This window comes from Ranitomeya imitator, chromosome 2 (assembly GCF_032444005.1).
Source record: "Ranitomeya imitator isolate aRanImi1 chromosome 2, aRanImi1.pri, whole genome shotgun sequence".
NCBI lineage: Eukaryota > Metazoa > Chordata > Amphibia > Anura > Dendrobatidae > Ranitomeya > Ranitomeya imitator.
In genome coordinates this window covers 620,413,138-620,433,277 of record NC_091283.1, presented here as the reverse complement: position 1 = coordinate 620,433,277, position 20,140 = coordinate 620,413,138, and positions in this window count along the sequence as shown.

Genomic DNA, 20,140 nt, shown 5'->3' with positions numbered 1-20,140 from the left:
TGCCAATTTGTAGAAGCTGTTATCACTCCAGAACAGGTGTCAGCATGAGATTTGAGCATCGTGTACAACAGGGACAGTACTTTTAGTTGACTATGTAGTTGCTACTTTGCAAGAAATTTCTGCTCATAGAACACAAAGGCCTAAAAGAGAACTTCCGTCACCATCTGCTTAGCAGTTTTATCACTCAGACCTGCTATTTGTGCTCTTCACGAACCCTGCTGTAAAATTACCGAAGACTTCAGGGATTCATCGCCTTGTCTGCTTTAATTTCCTCATTGCGTTCCCTTTATTAGGAGAATTTCTGTCAACTTTTAACTGCTGCGCAAAAGCATTTATTGTAGAGTTGAGGAAAGCTTGACTTTATTGATGACATCCTGCCTACTGGCAATATCCTGGTGAGGTACATAAAATACTTCCTGATCAAGCAAAAATATTAGTTTACTTCCAGCTCTGTTTGTGGGAAATCTCAACGCTCTTAATTTACTTGGTTTAGTGAAGTCGTCTGGGGTACTAATAAATCATCTTGTCTGCCTCGGTGCCACAATTAGGTCTTCGCAATGTGTTTTCGCCTCAGGATCTATGGACGCGGTCCAGCTTACATATAGTTACTTTATTTCCGCAAGTCAAGACTTTTGCTAGTCAAAAATGAGACGGAAAAATGAAATACTCAGGCTTTTGCAAGACAGTGGGACGCTTTGAAAAAATGTATGAATAAAGTCTTTTTTGTTCCTAATTAAATTTCCATTGTAGCGTAAATTAAAATACATGTGGGTGAGACATTGCGTGAAGTAGAAGCAGGGCTCACATAGAGTTACAGTCTTCCAATATGAGGGCATATATTTTTGAACAGTTCACGACAGCGTTTTGTCCACATTGAGGTAACACGTCCAGGGTTCAGTATGGGATTAATTCATGATTGCTCAGTAAAGCTATGTCCTTGATTGCAATATGCACAGCAATGCTATTTTCAGTCCTGAGCTATCTATTGTACATGTATCATTGATTGAACCCTGCACTCCACCACTGTGCCTATGACATAGAAAATAGGAGTACACTAGGAGCGTATAGGTAATTTAAATAGAAGTAATATTTTATTAAATGACATATAGTTAACATTAAGTTTACAGTGCAGACAATATACAAAATATATAATTAAATACAATACTAAAGGATGGTAAAAAGAGAGTGGGTATCCCCCGGTGTACACCGTCTAAGGAGCCAACATGCATACCAAATAGTGGAAGAGACCTGCTACCAAAGAATCCATGTCACACTATCCATGTAAGATGCCAGCCGGCGTGAAGTGACAGGTAAATAACAAGCGGTTCTTACCAATGTAGGGCACCAAGACGGGGCACACCGGACGGGATCCACAAGCCAAAACCCCCGACGCGCGTTTCGCCCACAGATGAAGTTGCTTTATCAAGGGTGCCTATGCAGACTTAACACTCTCAGCTCCACTCACATCTTTAATCTTCGTCTTTTTGCAGTGCGAACACACCCATTGGACTCACCAACTTGTCTTACAGAGGGGAAGGTGCACGAAAGAGCACATAAACTACAATATCTGAAGCTGCCAACTTACCCGCTTTCCGGAGGTCACATTCACAGGCCATCTTAATGGATTTCCAGCATGGCTTCTCTCCTACTCTCTAGCAGATCATTTCAATGGCCTTGAAGAAGCCACGGAGAAACGCGCATCGAGCATCTAAAAGGCAATGTACATCATGCACATTCCATGCACAGGTTAATTAAGTCACTTTGGCTAAGTATGTTACCACAACAATGTGCTATCTACAGCTAGTACAACATGCACTTTTTCCACTTTATCTATCTTGAATTAGTTTAACTGTACCTCTGCATAGTATATATTATGGGCATTCAACATGCTATACCAAGTATATATATTCCGTGCACAAGCTGATTAAGTCTGCTTAGTCAGGTATGACAGTACTTTAATGTGTAATACATACAATTATTTTTGGGGCATTGACTGACTGCATGCTTTAGTCATTATGATAAGTGGGGAGTTTCATAAAGGGACTCTACCTATCTTCAGTGCACCATACTGTGGGATGTTCTAGTCGTGCATAGTACCAATAGGTTAATGTCATTTGCTATGACCATAGTGACCCATTACAGTTACAGTTAACTAAGTGGGAAAAAAGGACATTGATCAATCAAGTTAAATCTTTCTTTACCAGTTACAAATTTTCTATTGCTATAACCCACAATGCAATTTGTTGCAAGAAAAGCATCTAGCCCTCCATTAAATGCTAATATAGTGTCTGTCATTACTACCTTATGGTAGGGCATTCCACAGTCTGACTGCTCTAACTGTAAGGAACCCTTTCCTATTAACTGTCCGAATAGTGTTTAGTCCAAAGAAATGAGTGTCCCTTGTTTTTGTATGGTCTTTGGAAGGAATAAGTTATGTGCTAACGCTTTGTATTGACCAGACATGTATTTATAAATGAGGAACATGTTTGTGCTTCGGGGCGGCCTGTGGGTAGGTCTTTCCTTGGTTTCTCCGGCTTAAAGCAGGAAGATAAGACTCTGCCCACAGGCCCCCCCAAAGCACAAACAGTCTGTCTCTGTCTCTATGATAAATAACATGATTGGGCTTCGGGGCGGCCTGTGGGCAGGTCTTTCCTTGGTTTCTCTGGCTTAGAGCAGGAAGATAAGACTCTGCCTACAGTCCTGCCCTGGAGTACAAACGGCCCGTCTCTATGATGAAAAACATGTTTGGGCTTCAGGGCGGCCTGTGGGCAGGTCTTTCCTTGATTTCCCTGGCTTAGAGAAGGAAGATAAGACTCTGCCTATAGTCCCACCCCAGAGCACGGGTATATCATTAACTGAAAACTTCTAACACTGATTGCACAAGAACCACAAGACAGATTTTATCATCCCAGGTATCTTTTTAATCAGTATAACAGCGGCAACCTGACAATGTCTGTAGTTTTCTTAGCAAAATCCTGCTGACAGGTTTGCTTTAAACTAAATTGAAACACAGAAGTAGTAATCCATAAATGCTGTTATACTATTTGTTATTTATCTACAAAAAATGTCACAAAAATTAGCAAGGGTGCATGATAAATATGGCATTAATTATTTTTTTTGCACCTTAGCTGTAACACTGGAGTATCCTAAGTGGTTTAGGAGGCTCGTACGGTACTTGTAAAACACACGTGAGAAAGAGTGCAGAAGAGGATATAATCTAGATATAGTACAACTCCATCTCACAATATTGTTGCACCATTAAGCCATTTTAGACTTAGCTATCTTGGGTCTATTTTGAAACTTAGTCATTATTATTAAAGGCATGCATCAGCGGTCATGCAGCATCTTAATAAATATGTCACATGCATCACTCAATTGAGTGACAGTTTTTACATGGTTCTAGAACATGTTTCTGCAACAGTATTGATAAATCAGCTCTTTTATGTTTTTCTTTGTCATATATGGAAAATGTTTGTACTGAAGTCTTGCCTTGCAGCATAAAATCAGCTTTATCGAAACGCCCAGCAGGTGTAAAAGAGAAATCTCTATGGAGGAATACTGGAGTCTCAATTTATGACATAGTTTAATGAACCGTTCAGGAGAATTGCTAAACAAAAAATAAATTATTATCACACTGTGCACTTGATAACCCCAAGTCTAGTGACTATGCATTTAATTTCAGATCCTAATGCCGGTTTGGTGACCCAGAAGACTTATGGGAGATCATTTAAAGCTGAATCAATAGATAGGTTGTCCTATCCCTCAGCTACCTGCTGCTTCCTGCGGCTGCTGTAACAATTTTAAATGGAAGAATTTCTGCAGCAGTTTTCTACAGTTGTTCTGTAGTGAAAACTATGAAGCTCATCAGCCTTTGGTCCTAGGTTCTGTACTTCGATCTGGATAGGAGACCTGGATCGGCCTTACATTTACAGTGAGATAGATTTGCAGAGAGGTAGATCTTTCTTTTGGCTAACCCAGTCTTGCACTTTCCAAAAGCCCTTGAAGCCACTTTTTAAGTTAGCTGAAGTACAGGCCGCAACAAAATTTCTGTGAATTAAAGGGACACTGTCACCTGAATTTGGAGGGAACAATCTTCAGCCATGGAGGCGGGGTTTTGGGGTTTTTGATTCACCCTTTCCTTACCCGCTGGCTGCATGCTGGCCGCAATATTGGATTGAAGTTCATTCTCTGTCCTCCGTAGTACATGCCTGCACAAGGCAAGATTGCCTTGCGCAGGCGTGTACTATGGAGGACAGAGAATGAACTTCAATCCAATATTGCAGCCAGCATGCAGCCAGCGGGTAAGGAAAGGGTGAATCAAAAACCCCAAAACCCCGCCTCCATGGCTGAAGATTGTTCCCTCCAAATTCAGGTGACAGTGTCCTTTTAACCCCTTCATGACCCAGCCTATTTTGACCTTAAAGACCTTGCCGTTTTTTGCAATTCTCACCAGTGTCCCTTTATGAGGTAATAACTCAGGAACGCTTCAACGGATCCTAGCGGTTCTGAGATTGTTTTTTCGTGACATATTGGGCTTCATGTTAGTGGTAAATTTAGGTCAATAAATTCTGCGTTTATTTGTGATAAAAACGGAAATGTGGTGAAAATTTTGAAAATTTCGCAATTTTCACATTTTGAATTTTTATTCTGTTAAACTAGAGAGTTATGTGACACAAAATAGTTAATAAATAACATTTCCCACATGTATACTTTACATCAGCACAATTTTGGAAACAAAATTTTTTTTTGCTAGGAAGTTATAAGGGTTAAAGTTTGACCAGCGATTTCTCATTTTTACAACGAAATTTACAAAACCATTTTTTTAGGGACCACCTCACATTTGAAGTCAGTTTGAGGGGTCTATATGGCTGAAAATACCCAAAAGTGACACCATTCTAAAAACTGCACCCCTCAAGGTACTCAAAACCACATTCAAGAAGTTTATTAACCCTTCAGGTGCTTCACAGCAGCAGAAGCAACATGGAAGGAAAAAATGAACATTTAACTTTTTAGTCAGAAAAATTATCTTTTAGCAACAATTTTTTTATTTTCCCAATGGTAAAAGGAGAAACTGAACCACGAACGTTGTTGTCCAATTTGTCTTGAGTACGCTGATACCTCATATGTGGGGGTAAACCACTGTTTGGGCACACGGCAGGGCTTGGAAAGGAAGGAGCGCCATTTGATTTTTTGAATAAAAAATTGGCTCCACTCTTTAGCGGACACCATGTCGCGTTTGGAGAGCCCCTGTGTGCCTAAACATTGGCGCTCCCCCACAAGTGACCCCATTTTGGAAACTAGACCCCCCAAGGAACTTATCTAGATGCCTAGTGAGCACTTTAAACCCTCAGGTGCTTCACAAATTGATCTGTAAAAATGAAAAAGTACTTTTTTTTCACACAAAAAATTCTTTTCGCCTCAATTTTTTCATTTTCACATGGGCAATAGGATAAAATGGAGCATAAAATTTGTTGGGCAATTTCTCCCGAGTACGCCGATACCTTATATGTGGGGGTAAACCACTGTTTGGGCACACGGCAGGGCTCGGAAGGGAAGGCGTGCCATTTGACTTTTTGAATGGAAAATTAGCTCCAATTGTTAGCGGACACCATGTCGCGTTTGGAGAGCCCCTGTGTGCCTAAACATTGGAGATCCCCCACAAGTGACCCCATTTTGGAAACTAGACCCCCCAAGGAACTTATCTAGATGCATATTGAGCACTTTAAACCCCCAGGTGCTTCACAGAAGTTTATAACGCAGAGCCATGAAAATAAAAAAATAATTTTTCTTTCCTCAAAAATGATTTTTTAGCCTGGAATTTCCTATTTTGCCAAGGGTAATAGGAGAAATTGGACCGCAAATGTTGTTGTCCAGTTTGTCCTGAGTACGCTGATACCCCATATGTGGGGGTAAACCACTGTTTAGGCGCACGGCAGGGCTCGGAAGGGAAGGCACGCCATTTGGCTTTTTAAATGGAAAATTAGCTCCAATCATTAGCGGACACCATGTCACGTTTGGAGAGCCCCTGTGTGCCTAAACATTGGAGATCCCCCAGAAATGACCCCATTTTGGAAACTAGACCCCCAAAGGAACTAATCTAGATGTGTGGTGAGGACTTTAAACCCCCAAGTGCTTCACAGAAGTTTATAACGCAGAGCCATGAAAATAAAAAAAAAAAATATTTTCTCAAAAATGATCTTTTAGCCTGCAATTTTTTATTTTCCCAAGGGTAACAGGAGAAATTTGACCCCAAAAGATGTTGTACAGTTTCTCCTGAGTACGCTGATACCCCATATGTGGGGGTAAACCACTGTTTGGGCACATGCCGGGGCTCGGAATTGAAGTAGTGACGTTTTGAAATGCAGACTTTGATGGAATGCTCTGTGGGCGTCACGTTGCGTTTGCAGAGCCCCTGATGTGGCTTAACAGTAGAAACCCCCCACAAGTGACCCCATTTTGGAAACTAGACCCCGAAAGGAACTTATCTAGATGTGTGGTGAGCACTTTGAACCCCCAAGTGCTTCACAGAAGTTTATAATGCAGAGCCATGAAAATAATAAATACGTTTTCTTTCCTCAAAAATAATTATTTAGCCCAGAGTTTTTTAATTTTCCCAAGGGTAACAGGAGAAATTTGACCCCAATATTTGTTGTCCAGTTTCTACTGAGTACGCTGATACCCCATATGTGGGGGTAAACTACTGTTTGGGCACATGCCGGGGCTCGGAATTGAAGTAGTGACGTTTTGAAATGCAGACTTTGATGGAATGCTCTGCGGGCGTCACGTTGCGTTTGCAGAGCGCCTGATGTGGCTAAACAGTAGAAACCCCCCACAAGTGACCCCATTTTGGAAACTAGACCCCGAAAGGAACTTATCTAGATGTGTGGTGAGCACTTTGAACCCCCAAGTGCTTCACAGAAGTTTATTATGCAGAGCCGTGAAAATAATAAATACGTTTTCTTTCCTCAAAAATAATTATTTAGCCCAGAAATTTTTAATTTTCCCAAGGGTAACAGGAGAAATTTGACCCCAATATTTGTTTTCCAGTTTCTCCTGAGTACGGTGATACCCCATATGTGGGGGTAAACTACTGTTTGGGCACATGCCGGGGCTCGGAATTGAAGTAGTGACGTTTTGAAATGCAGACTTTGATGGAATGCTCTGCGGGCGACACGTTGCGTTTGCAGAGCCCCTGATGTGGCTAAACAGTAGAAACCCCCACAAGTGACCCCATTTTAGAAACTAGACCCCGAAAGGAACTTATCTAGATGTGTGGTGAGCACTTTGAATTCCCAAGTGCTTCATAGAAGTTTATAATGCAGAACCGTGAAAATAATAAATACGTTTTCTTTCCTCAAAAATAATTATTTAGCCCAGAATTTTTTATTTTCCCAAGGGTTACAGGAGAAATTCGACCCCAAAAGTTGTTGTCCAGTTTCTCCTGAGTACGCTGATACCCCATGTGTGGAGGTAAACCACTGTTTGGGCACACGTCGGGGCTCAGAAGGGAAGTAGTGACTTTTGAAATGCAGAATTTGATGGAATGGTCTGCAGGCGTCACGTTGCGTTTGCAGAGCCCCTGGTGTTCCTAAACAGTAGAAACCCCCCACAAGTGACCCCATTTTAGAAACTAGAACCCCCAAGGAACTTATCTAGATATGTGGTGAGCACTTTGAACCCCCAAGTGCTTCACAGACGTTTACAACGCAGAGCCGTGAAAATAAAAAATCATTTTTCTTTCCTCAAAAATGATGTTTTAGCAAGCATTTTTTTATTTTCACAAGGGTAACAGGATAAATTGGACCCCAGTAATTGTTGCGCAGTTTATCCTGAGTATGCTGGTACCCCATATGTGGGGGTAAACCACTGTTTGGGCACACGTTGGGGCTCGGAATTGAGGGAGCACCATTTGACTTTTTGAATACGAGATTGGCTGGAATCAATGGTGGCGCCTTGTTGCGTTTGGAGACCCCTGATGTGCCTAAACAGTGGAAACCCCTCAATTCTACCTCCAGCACTAACCCTAAAAATCCGCGGGTAAAAGGCACTGCGACTTACCGGCGGATTTTCCGCGGATTTCCAGTGTTTTTTGTGCGGATTTCACCTGCGGATTCCTATTGAGGAACAGGTGTAAAACGCTGCGGAATCCGCACAAAGAATTGACATGCTGCGGAAAATACAACGCAGCGTTTCAGCGCGGTATTTTCCGCACCATGGGCACAGCGGATTTGGTTTTCCATAGGTTTACATGGTACTGTAAATCTGATGGAACACTGCTGCGAATCCACAGCGGCCAATCCGCAGTGTGGGCACATAGCCTCATTCTAAAGGTATGTGCACACGCTGCGGAAAACACTGCGGATCCGCAGCAGTTTCCCATGAGTTTACAGTTCAATGCAAACCCATGGGAAACAAAAATCGCTGTACACATGCTGCAGAAAAACTACACGGAAACGCAGCGGTTTACATTCCGCAGCATGTCACTTCTTTGTGCGGATTCCGCAGCGGTTTTACAACTGCTCCAATAGAAAATCGCAGTTGTAAAACTGCAGTGAAATGCGCAGAAAAAACGCGGTAAATCCGCCATAAATGCGCAGCGGTTTAGCACTGCGGATTTATCAAATCCGCAGCGGAAAAATCCGCAGAGGACCAGAATACGTGTGCACATACCGAAACCCTAACCCTAGCCCTAACCCTAGCCCTAACCCTAGCCCTAACCCTACCCCTAACCCTAGCCCTAACCCTACCCCTAACCCTACCCCTAACCCTAACCCTAGCCCTAACCCTACCCCTAACCCTACCCCTAACCCTAGCCCTAACCCTACCCCTAACCCTAGCCCTAACCCTACCCCTAACCCTACCCCTAACCCTAACCCTAACCCTACCCCTAACCCTACCCCTAACCCTACCCCTAACCCTAACCCTAGCCCTAACCCTACCCCTAACCCTATTCTAAAATTCTTTATTTTTTTATTGTCCCTACCTATGGGGGTGACAAAGGGGGGGGGGGGTCATTTATTATTTTTTTATTTTGATCACTGAGATAGATTATATCTCAGTGATCAAAATGCACTTTGGAACGAATCTGCCGGCCGGCAGATTCGGCGGGCGCACTGCGCATGCGCCCGCCATTTTGGAAGATGGCGGCGCCCGGGGAGAAGATGGACGGACCCCGGCAGGATCGGTAAGTATGATGGGGTGGGGGGGTGCACGGGGGGGGATCAAAGCATGGGGGGGTGAATCGGAGCGCGGGAGGGGTGGAACGGAACACGGGGAGGATGGAACAGAGCACAGGGGGGTGGAACGGAGCACGAGGGGGTGGAACGGAGCACGGGGGGTGGATCGGAGTGCAGGGGGGGTGATTGGAGCACGGGGGGGTGATTGGAGCACGTTGGTGAGCGGACAAGAGCACAGGGGGGAGCGGAGCACAGGACGGAGGGGAGCCGGAGCAGTGTACCGGACAGATCGGTGGCTTGGGGGGGCGATCGGTGGGGTGGGGTGGGGGCACATTAGTGTTTCCAGCCATGGCTGATGATATTGCAGCATCGGCCATGGCTGGATTGTAATATTTCACCCGTTATAATAGGTGAAATATTACAAATCGCTCTGATTGGCAGTTTCACTTTCAACAGCCAATCAGAGCGATCGTAGCCACGGGGGGGTGAAGCCACCCCCCCTGGGCTAAACTACCACTCCCCCTGTCCCTGCAGATCGGGTGAAATGGGAGTTAACTCTTTCACCCAATCTGCAGGGACGCGATCTTTCCATGACGCCACATAGGCGTCATGGGTCGGATTGGCACCGACTTTCATGACGCCTACGTGGCGTCAAAGGTCGGGAAGGGGTTAATAGTGGACACTTCATTACCGACTCAGTACAAAGACAAATCACCGAAGAGAGCCTGTTGCCATTTCTGAACAGCTCTTACCTGCAGGTGAACACATATTTAATTTGTTTGAGAATCAAAAGAGCCAGCTCTTTTTTATGAGCACAGCCCAATCAGTGACGTAGGAAGGTGGTGCGGGGGGGCGGGCCGCCCCGGGCGGCACAATGCGGGGTGTGGGTCACCGTGCCGTGGCCAGCGCTGCAGCTGTTTAAAGGGAACCTGTCACTCCGTTTTTTCAAGATGAGATAAAAATAGTGTTAAATAGGGGCAGAGCTGTGCTTTACATTAGTGTATTTTTTGTGCCTTTATTCCCCACCTATGCTGCCGAAATACCTTTGTAAAGTTGCCGTTTTGGGCTGTCACTCGCGCTGGTCTGGTCATATGGACGTGGTGACAGCGCTGTTTCTCCCCCAGATCTTGCTCATCTTTCCGTTGGTGGCATAGTGGTTTGCGCATGCCCAACAGCTGAATCCACTGCGCAGCTGAAGAAAAAGAGCGCGATTTGCGCTATACAACGGATTATCGCTGGCGGCGGCCATCTTCCGGAGGCGAACTCAGCTTCAGGAAAATGGCTGCTGCGATCTCCATCTGCGCACGTGCGGCATCCCGTGGCCATTTTCCTGAAGCCCCGGGAAGCCGAGCACTACCATCTGCGCACGCACGGCCTCCGGAAGATGGTAGTGCATCAAAGAAATCTGCTTCTTTCTCTGCCAGAATAGATCGGCCATTATCACAATTTTCAGCTTTGAGGTAAAATCTGTATTCAGTGAAGACAGACTCTCCGATTAGTGAGATAGGAGATGACAAGTTTGCATTGTCAAAGAATTAGACAGAAGTGATAAATATTCCCCATTGTCTTACTATAGGATGAAATTGGCTCCAACGTAGTTGCCTCCAATTGATATAGAATGATGGCCTACCTTGATAGAAGTCAATTTACCATCCACTCTCAGGCAATAACTATTTTTATCCTCAGATGAAAGAAAGTTGGTCTAGGGTCTAGATGATTATTTATTCTAGTTGACTGATTTGGATTTATCAACAGCTACAGCCCTGGAGAGAATCAGGTCTAATAGAAGATTGCATAACTATCAATGTGAGTGTACAGCACTCTGCAGTGTCATTGCCAATTTTACAGAACTGGGAAACGACATGTGGGAAGCAGAGTTTTTGAAGAATCAATCCTTGAGACTTAGGTAATATAGCATCTTCCAGCACCTCTGCATGGTTCCCTTCTTCCCAGCATGCAGGGATGCCGACTCACTCACTACCTTGGCCGCTGCTACATCCTCGGAAGCTGTCTCCTCCTATCCTCTGTGTGCTCTATGGTGTTGGTGTTTGCTACTGTATGCTGTCAATTTCCCCTTTCCCAGTCTGTTAAAGTTATTCCCGTATCCTGTGAGCCTAGTATAGTTTGCCAGTGTTCCTGTCATCGCGTCAGAGGTATCCTGATCCTGAAACTGCATCTACGGTACGTATACTACTGATTCCGGTGCGGCCAGTCCTGTTTGTGTTGTCCCTGGTCCAAGCGCTGCCAGCTTCAGAACTGTTTCCTGAGGAAAGGAAGGAGTGTGCACAAGAACCTATCTAAGTTGTTCATACAGTCCATCTGTCTCCGTATCCTGCTCGTCAGTGACCTGGGTCACGTCTCCCTGTCTCAGCGAACCCAACTTCAGGGATCAACAGCTGCAGTATGAGCGACTGCCTAGGAGTGGTACTGCAGCCCAGTCTGTTTCCACCATCAGGAGCTCCAGCAAACACCTAGGCAGGTCCAGCCCTGCATCACAGTGGGGCCACAATCCATGTGCCTCACCTCAGGGCATGACAGGTAACAGTGACAAAGGATAGTCATTAGAGACAGAAAGGCCAAACTACTGAGACATTAAGAACAGTGCAAAGGAGATAAAGATCTTGGAGCCTGATCCCTTGAAAACAGTAAGGTCAGATACCCACGATCCTAAACTTGCAGCACTTTGGACACAGCATATGTTTGCTGTGTCCAAAGCTCTTCCTTCTATTGGACGCAGGTAAATCCGCATTTACCGCATTCAATACATTTCTATTGATGTAATTTCTGTTGCGGAGACTAGCATCTCAACAAGAGAAATTGACATGCTGCGGTCTTGATAATCCCATGTACTCTATGCATGTATAGTGGACATGGGATTTCTAGAAATCCCATCCGCTATGCTGTCACAGCTGGCCACTGTGTGCTTGACGTTGCATAAATACGCAAACTTGTCACACCCACAGCAGTTCTGGATCATGGGCATATACCCTTAAAGGCAGACACAAAGCCTTTGAGAGCAAGGTCTAGATAGAAAAAGTAGATCTGTGTGAGAGGTTGACTTCTGATGAGTTGTGGGAATTTAGGGTGTGAAGACTGCATGTGGTAACACAGTGTCAGTGAGGCCTCTTTGAAGGAACAGAGGTCTAAACATGTAATTGGTTAAAGGGAGTCTGTCAGTTGGATTGACTCTCCAGAACTCTAAGAATTCCTGAATAAAAGCCAGCAAAAGATGAGCTGTCAGAAAGGTAGGAAGACAACTGAGAGAGAATGGTATCTTTTGGGCTAAAAGAAGAAGAGGGTGAAACGCGTGTCGGGGCGCGGATTGTCACTGGCGGGCACAAGACGTTACTGTCCATAGATGTAGTATACAACTTTCAAACACTAATTCACAGGACTGTACTATATAATTAGTGCCCACTAAATTAACCCTTTATAAACATCCAGGGTCAGACTGGCCCACCGGAGAACTGGAGGATTCTCCAGTGGGCCCAGTCACTGACATCTGCTGTCATACAGGGTCGGTAGCTGCCTAGGGTCCCACTTCCCCAGGTGCCCCCAGCCAGTGGAGTGTTGATAATAGCAGCACAGTACACAGCTGCTATGGGGCCCATCATTCAGGGGGGCTGCCCAGTGCCAGCGGAACAGCAGTGGTCGAGCAGCAGGTGACAGGAGGCAGGAGCCAGCTGCTGTGTGCTAAAAATAAATGAATATTCACTGCTCCCCACACCAATGGGCATGGACAGGAGTGAATATTCATTTTTGTTACCGAAAAGAATGAATATTCACTCCTCTTCACAGCCATGGGTGCTGGGGACAGTGAATATTAATTTCTCTTTAGCAGTGGGCACAGGCTTTAGCTGCAGCAGTTAGCTCCTGCCTCCTGTCACCTGCTGCTCCTCCGCTGCTGCCCCCCAGCATGCACTGCATTTAACTGTATCGGTATCAGAGATGCCGATACAGTATCGGCATCATAGATGCCGATACAGTTGAATGCAATAATGAAGGCTAGAGCGTCAGATGACACTCCCACCCCCATCATTTCCTTCTGCCTCTGATACAGCCGATGCTCGATGACTTCACTTCATTGTGCACCATGCTGTGTGTGCCGGGCAGATGATAGTGCAACTGCTGAGACCAGAGCAGAGCCAGGATCAGTGGGTGAATGAGGAGGAGAGGTGATTATTGTGCCTTGTTATATATATATATATATATATATATATATATTAGCTATTGAACCCGTTCTACGCCCGGGTGGCGAGCATTTATATTGGTATATGGTCTCCATCCTGGTATGTGCTGCTCCATCCTGCGCCCCCATCCTGTCATGTGCTGCTCCCATCCTGCGCCCCCGTTCTGTCATGTGCTGCTCCCATCCTGCGCCTCCATTCTGTCATTTGCTGCTCCCATCCTGTCATTTGCTGCTCCCATCCTGCGCCCGTTCTGTCATTTGCTGCTCCCATCCTGCGTCCCCGTTCTGTCATTTGCTGCTGCCATCCTGCGCCCGTTCTGTCATGTGCTGCTGCCATCCTGCGCCCGTTCTGTCATGTGCTGCTGCCATCCTGCGCCCGTTCTGTCATATGCTGCTGCCATCCTGCACCCGTTCTGTCATGTGCTGCTGCCATCCTGCGCCCGTTCTGTCATGTGCTGCTGCCATCCTGCGCCCGTTCTGTCATGTGCTGCTGCCATCCTGCGCCCGTTCTGTCATGTGCTGCTGCCATCCTGCGCCCGTTCTGTCATGTGCTGTTGCCATCCTGCGCCCGTTCTGTCATGTGCTGCTGCCATCCTGCGCCCGTTCTGTCATGTGCTGCTGCCATCCTGCGCCCGTTCTGTCATGTGCTGCTCCCATCCTGCGCCCGTTCTGTCATGTGCTGCTGCCATCCTGCGCCCGTTCTGTCATGTGCTGCTGCCATCCTGCGCCCGTTCTGTCATGTGCTGCTGCCATCCTGCGCCCGTTCTGTCATGTGCTGCTGCCATCCTGCGCCCGTTCTGTCATGTGCTGTTGCCATCCTGCGCCCGTTCTGTCATGTGCTGCTGCCATCCTGCGCCCGTTCTGTCATGTGCTGCTGCCATCCTGCGCCCGTTCTGTCATGTGCTGCTCCCATCCTGCGCCCGTTCTGTCATGTGCTGCTGCCATCCTGCGCCCGTTCTGTCATGTGCTGCTGCCATCCTGCGCCCGTTCTGTCATGTGCTGCTCCCATCCTGCGCCCGTTCTGACATGTGCTGCTGCCATCCTGCGCCCGTTCTGTCATGTGCTGCTGCCATCCTGTGCCCGTTCTGTCATGTGCTGCTGCCATCCTGCGCCCGTTCTGTCATGTGCTGCTGCCATCCTGCGCCCGTTCTGTCATGTGCTGCTGCCATCCTGCGCCCGTTCTGTCATGTGCTGCTGCCATCCTGCGCCCGTTCTGTCATGTGCTGCGGCCATCTTGCGCCCGTTCTGTCATGTGCTGCGGCCATCCTGCGCCCGTTCTGTCATGTGCTGCTGCCATCCTGCGCCCGTTCTGTCATGTGCTGCTGCCATCCTGCGCCCGTTCTGTCATGTGCTGCTGCCATCCTGCGCCCGTTCTGTCATGTGCTGCGGCCATCCTGCGCCCGTTCTGTCATGTGCTGCGGCCATCCTGCGCCCGTTCTGTCATGTGCTGCGGCCATCCTGCGCCCGTTCTGTCATGTGCTGCGGCCATCCTGCGCCCGTTCTGTCATGTCCTGCGGCCATCCTGCGCCCGTTCTGTCATGTGCTGCTGCCATCCTGCGCCCGTTCTGTCATGTGCTGCTGCCATCCTGCGCCCGTTCTGTCATGTGCTGCGGCCATCCTGCGCCCGTTCTGTCATATGCTGCGGCCATCCTGCGCCCGTTCTGTCATGTGCTGCGGCCATCCTGCGCCCGTTCTGTCATGTGCTGCGGCCATCCTGCGCCCGTTCTGTCATGTGCTGCTGCCATCCTGCGCCCGTTCTGTCATGTGCTGCTCCCATCCTGCGCCACCATTGTATTATATGCCCCCCGCTCCAGTGTGTATGCCCCCGAATGCTGCTGCCATATAAAAAAAAAAAAAATACCATACTCACCTATCGTCCGGCTCCACTGCAGGTATGTCTTCAAGAAAATGGCGCCGGAAAGCGGGGACTGCGCAGGCGCCGATTCCGGCAGCAGGAATCGGCGCCTGCGCAGTCCGCGCTTTCCGGCGCCATTTTCTTGAAGACACACCTGCAGTGGAGCCGGAGTGTGTCTTCAAGAAAATGGCGCCGGAAAGCGCGGACTGCGCAGGTGCCGATTCCGGCAGCAGGAATCAGCGCCTGCGCAGTCCGCGCCCTCCGGAGTCGGGAGCAGAGGAGCCGGGAGACGGAGCCGCAAGCAGCGCTGGAACCAGGAAAGGTGAGTATACTTACCCTCCCTCCTGGCGGTCCCTGACTCTCCGGTGGAGATCGCGGTATGCGTTCAGTGCTTACGCATACCGCGATCTCCCGGGAGCGTCGCTCTGTGAGGCCCAGACTGCGCCGGCGCTTGCGCAGTCTATAGAGGCTTCGGACAGAGTGACGCTCCCAGCGTTATATTATAGATTGTACAGACCAAAAGTTTGGACACACCTCATTTAAAGATTTTTCTGTATTTTCATGACTATGAAAATTGTACATTCACACTCAAGGCATCAAATCTATGAATTAATACATTTGGAATTATGTACTTAACAAAAAAGTGTGAAACAACAGAATGCTGTAGATAAGCCTCTGATGCCGGTGGGATTAGCTCATCTTCGATTTTGGGGGTAACAGGTTCCCTTTAAATGAGAAGGTGTGTCCAAACTTTTGGTCTGTACTGTATATACAGTATATACAGTCATGGCCAAAAGTATTAACACCCTTGCAATTCTGTCAGATAATACTCATTTTCTTCCTGAAAATGATTGCAAAGTTGCAAACACAAATTCTTTGGTATTATTATCTTCATTTAATTTGTCTTAAATGAAAAAACACAAAAAGAATTGTCCTAAAGCCAAATTGGACATAATTCCACACCAAACATAAAAAAGGGGGTGGACAAAAGTATTGGCACTGTTCGAGAAAATCATGTGATGCTTCTCTAATTTGTGTAATTAACAGCACCTGTAACTTACCTGTGGCACCTAACAGGTGTTGGCAATAACTAAATCACACTTGCAGCCAGTTGACATGGATTAAAGTTGATTCAACTTTGTCCTTGTGTGTACCACATTGAGCATGGAGAAAAAAAAGAAGACCAAAGAAGTGTCTGAGGACTTGAGAAACCAAATTGTGAGGAAGCATGAGCAATCTCAAGGCTACAAGTCCATCTCCAAAGACCTGAATGTTCCTGTGTCTACCGTGCGCAGTGTCATCAAGAAGTTTAAAGCCCATGGCACTGTGGCTAACCTCCCTAGATGTGGACGGAAAAGAAAAATTGACAAGAGATTTCAACGCAAGATTGTGCGGATGTTGGATAAAGAACCTCAACTAACATCCAAACAAGTTCAAGCTGCCCTGCAGTCCGAGAGTACAACAGTGTCAACCCGTACTATCCGTCGGCGTCTGAATGAAAAGGGACTGTATGGTAGGAGACCCAGTAAGACCCCATTTCTTACCCCGAGACATAAAAAAGCCAGGCTGGAGTTTGCCAAAACTTACCTAAAAAAGCCTAAAAATTTTTGGAAGAATATTCTCTGGTCAGATGAGACAAAAGTAGAGATTTTTGGGCAAAGGCATCAACATACAGTTTACAGGAGAAAAAAAGGGGCATTCAAAGAAAAGAACACGGTCCCTACAGTCAAACATGGCGGAGGTTCCCTGATGTTTTTGGATTGCTTTGCTGCCTCTGGCACGGGACTGCTTGACCGTGTGCATGGCATTATGAAGTCTGAAGACTACCAACAAATTTTGCAGCATAATGTAGGGCCCAGTGTGAGAAAGCTGGGTCTCCCTCAGAGGTCATGGGTCTTCCAGCAGGTCAATGACCCAAAACACACTTCAAAAAGCACTAGAAAATGATTTAAGAGAAAGCACTGGAGACTTCTAAGGTGGCCAGCAATGAGTCCAGACCTGAATCCCATAGAACACCTGTGGAGAGATCTAAAAATGGCAGTTTGGAGAAGGCGCCCTTCAAATATCAGGGACCTGGAGCAGTTTGCCAAAGAAGAATGGTCTAAAATTCCAGCAGAGCATTGTAAGAAACTCATTGATGGTTACCGGAAGCGGTTGGTCGCAGTTATTTTGGCTAAAGGTTGTGTAACTGAGGCTGAGGGTGCCAATACTTTTGTCTGGCCCATTTTTGGAGTTTTGTGTGAAATGATCAATGTTTTGCTTTTTGCTTCATTCTCTTTTGTGTTTTTTCATTTAAGACAAATTAAATGAAGATAATAATACCAAATAATTTGTGATTGCAATCATTTTCAGGAAGAAAATGAGTATTATCTGACAGAAATGCAGGGGTGTCAATACTTTTGACCATGACTGTATATATATATCTATATATATAATTGTCTAAGGGTTTTTCCGTCTGTCTGTCTGTCTGTCTTTCTGTCTGTCTGTCTGTCCTGGAAATCCCGGCTTTCTGATTGGTCAAGGCCACCAGGCCTCGACCAATCAGAGACCGGCACAGCATCGACGTAGAAATCCCGCGTCTCTGATTGGTCGAGGCCCCCAGGCCTCGACCAATCAGCAACGGGCACAGCGACGATGATGTCATAAAGGACGTAGACATCTCACGTTTCTGATTCAGCGACGGGCACAGTATCGACGTAGATGTCATAATGGTTGCCATGGCGACGATGATATCATAAAGGTTGCCTCGACCAATCAGCGACGGGCACAGTCTGCCGCGAATTCTGGAATCATCATTGTCCATATACTACGGGGACATGCATATTCTGGAATACCCGATGCGTTAGAATCGGGCCACAATCTAGTATATATATATATACATATACTAGATTGTGGCCCGATTCTAACGCATCGGGTATTCTAGAATATGCATGTCCCCGTAGTATATGGACAATGATGATTCCAGAATTCGCGGCAGACTGTGCCCGTCGCTGATTGGTCGAGGCAACCTTTATGACATCATCGTCGCCATGGCAACCATTATGACATCTACGTCGATACTGTGCCCGTCGCTGAATCAGAAACGTGAGATGTCTACGTCCTTTATGACATCATCGTCGCTGTGCCCGTTGCTGAGACGCGGGATTTCTACGTCGATGCTGTGCCGGTCTCTGATTGGTCGAGGCCTGGCAGCCTCGACCAATCAGAGAAGCAGGATTTCCAGGACAGACAGACAGAAATACAGACAGACAGACAGACAGAAAGACAGACAGACGGAAAAACCCTTAGACAATTATATATATCGATATATCAATATCAGTGAGCATTGATGGCCATAATACTGTGGAGAGGGCTACATTATATTCTATGGAGGAGGGGCTACATTATTCTCTATGAGGATCTACATTATAATGTATGGGGGTGCTGCAGACTATATGAGGGGGCTGCAATATACCCTATGAGGGGCTACATTATATTCCATGGGGGAGCTGCATTATACCCTATGAGGGGGTTGCATTATACGCTATGAGTGGTCTGCTTTATACTTTGGGGGGGCCACATTATATTCTATGGGAGGGCTACATTTTATTCTAAGGGGTCTACATGATATTCTATGGGGGACTGCAATATATCCTATGAGGGGGCTACATTATACCCTATGTGGGAGCTACATTATATTCTATGGGGGCTGCATTATACCCTATGGGGAAGTTACATTATATTCTATGGGGGGCTGCATGATACTATATGAGGGGGCTGCATGATACTATATGATGGGGGCTGCATTGTACCCTATGAGGGGGTGCTACATATTCTATGAGGAGGGCTACATTATATTCTACGAGGAGGCTACATTATAATATATGAGGGGGTTACATTATATTCTATGAGGGGACCACACCAACCCCTGCTATATAATTAAGTCGTGTACTATCTTAAATTATACCCTGATATTAGCCTCTTTTACTGCACAATTGGTGGTCTTGTATTTATTACTATGTAGCTGCAAAGTAGGTCCCAAGAATTCTCTGCTCCAGTCTGACGCTGTAAACATCTCTATGCTCTTTTTAAAGTTTGACCGTTTATGTGAGAAGGGATCGTCTAGATAAAGCTGGAAGTTTAGCTGAAGCTCCTTAGATATGTATTGTGAACACTTTTCTGGTAGTTTTTGTATTCTAATCATGTAGGTGATGAACTACTTGTGAGTAATGCATGACTTCTGTCTCTATGCAGTGTTCAGTAAGAGATTGCTGATATTCTACATTTCTGGGCCATACCGCACGTTGTCCACTGAATAATTGTATAGATTATCTGGAGATATCAGCTGCCGCTAGCATCATCTGCCTATTGTTGGTTTCTATAGTAACGCCACTATCTCACTTTTACTGACTCTCCTGTTTACAGTTACAGAACTCTTAGCTTCATCTTCGCTCGTCCGTGTTTTGTGTTGAAATTGTTCATTTATACACTACATATTGAATTTAAGAATATAATTTTAGCTATAAAATGTTTTTCTGGAATAAGATAAATTTAGCAATAAGAAATAATACTTATATGTGAAAGAGCAGCTCAAGTAAAATAGTACCTGCAAAATAAGTATTCTATGGTTGTGAACTATGATGGTATTAGGCCACCCAGTTATTTTATATTTACTTACCTCTTTCTCTTTCACATGTTTTTATTAGAGATGAGCAAACATATTCTAGAGGGATTTCTGAAAATTGCAAACATATGCATTTTCCAAAATGCTGATTTTTTTTATAATTTGCATCTGCCATTTTTCTCAATTGTAAATGGTGATATGGAAATTTGGGTTGGATAAATCTATCCCGTCTGTGCTGCGGCCGTTCCCAATAAGACTGAGTATTTTGAGCGCTCAAGAATGAGTCTGTACACCATTGTGACAGGAAAGCATTCCAT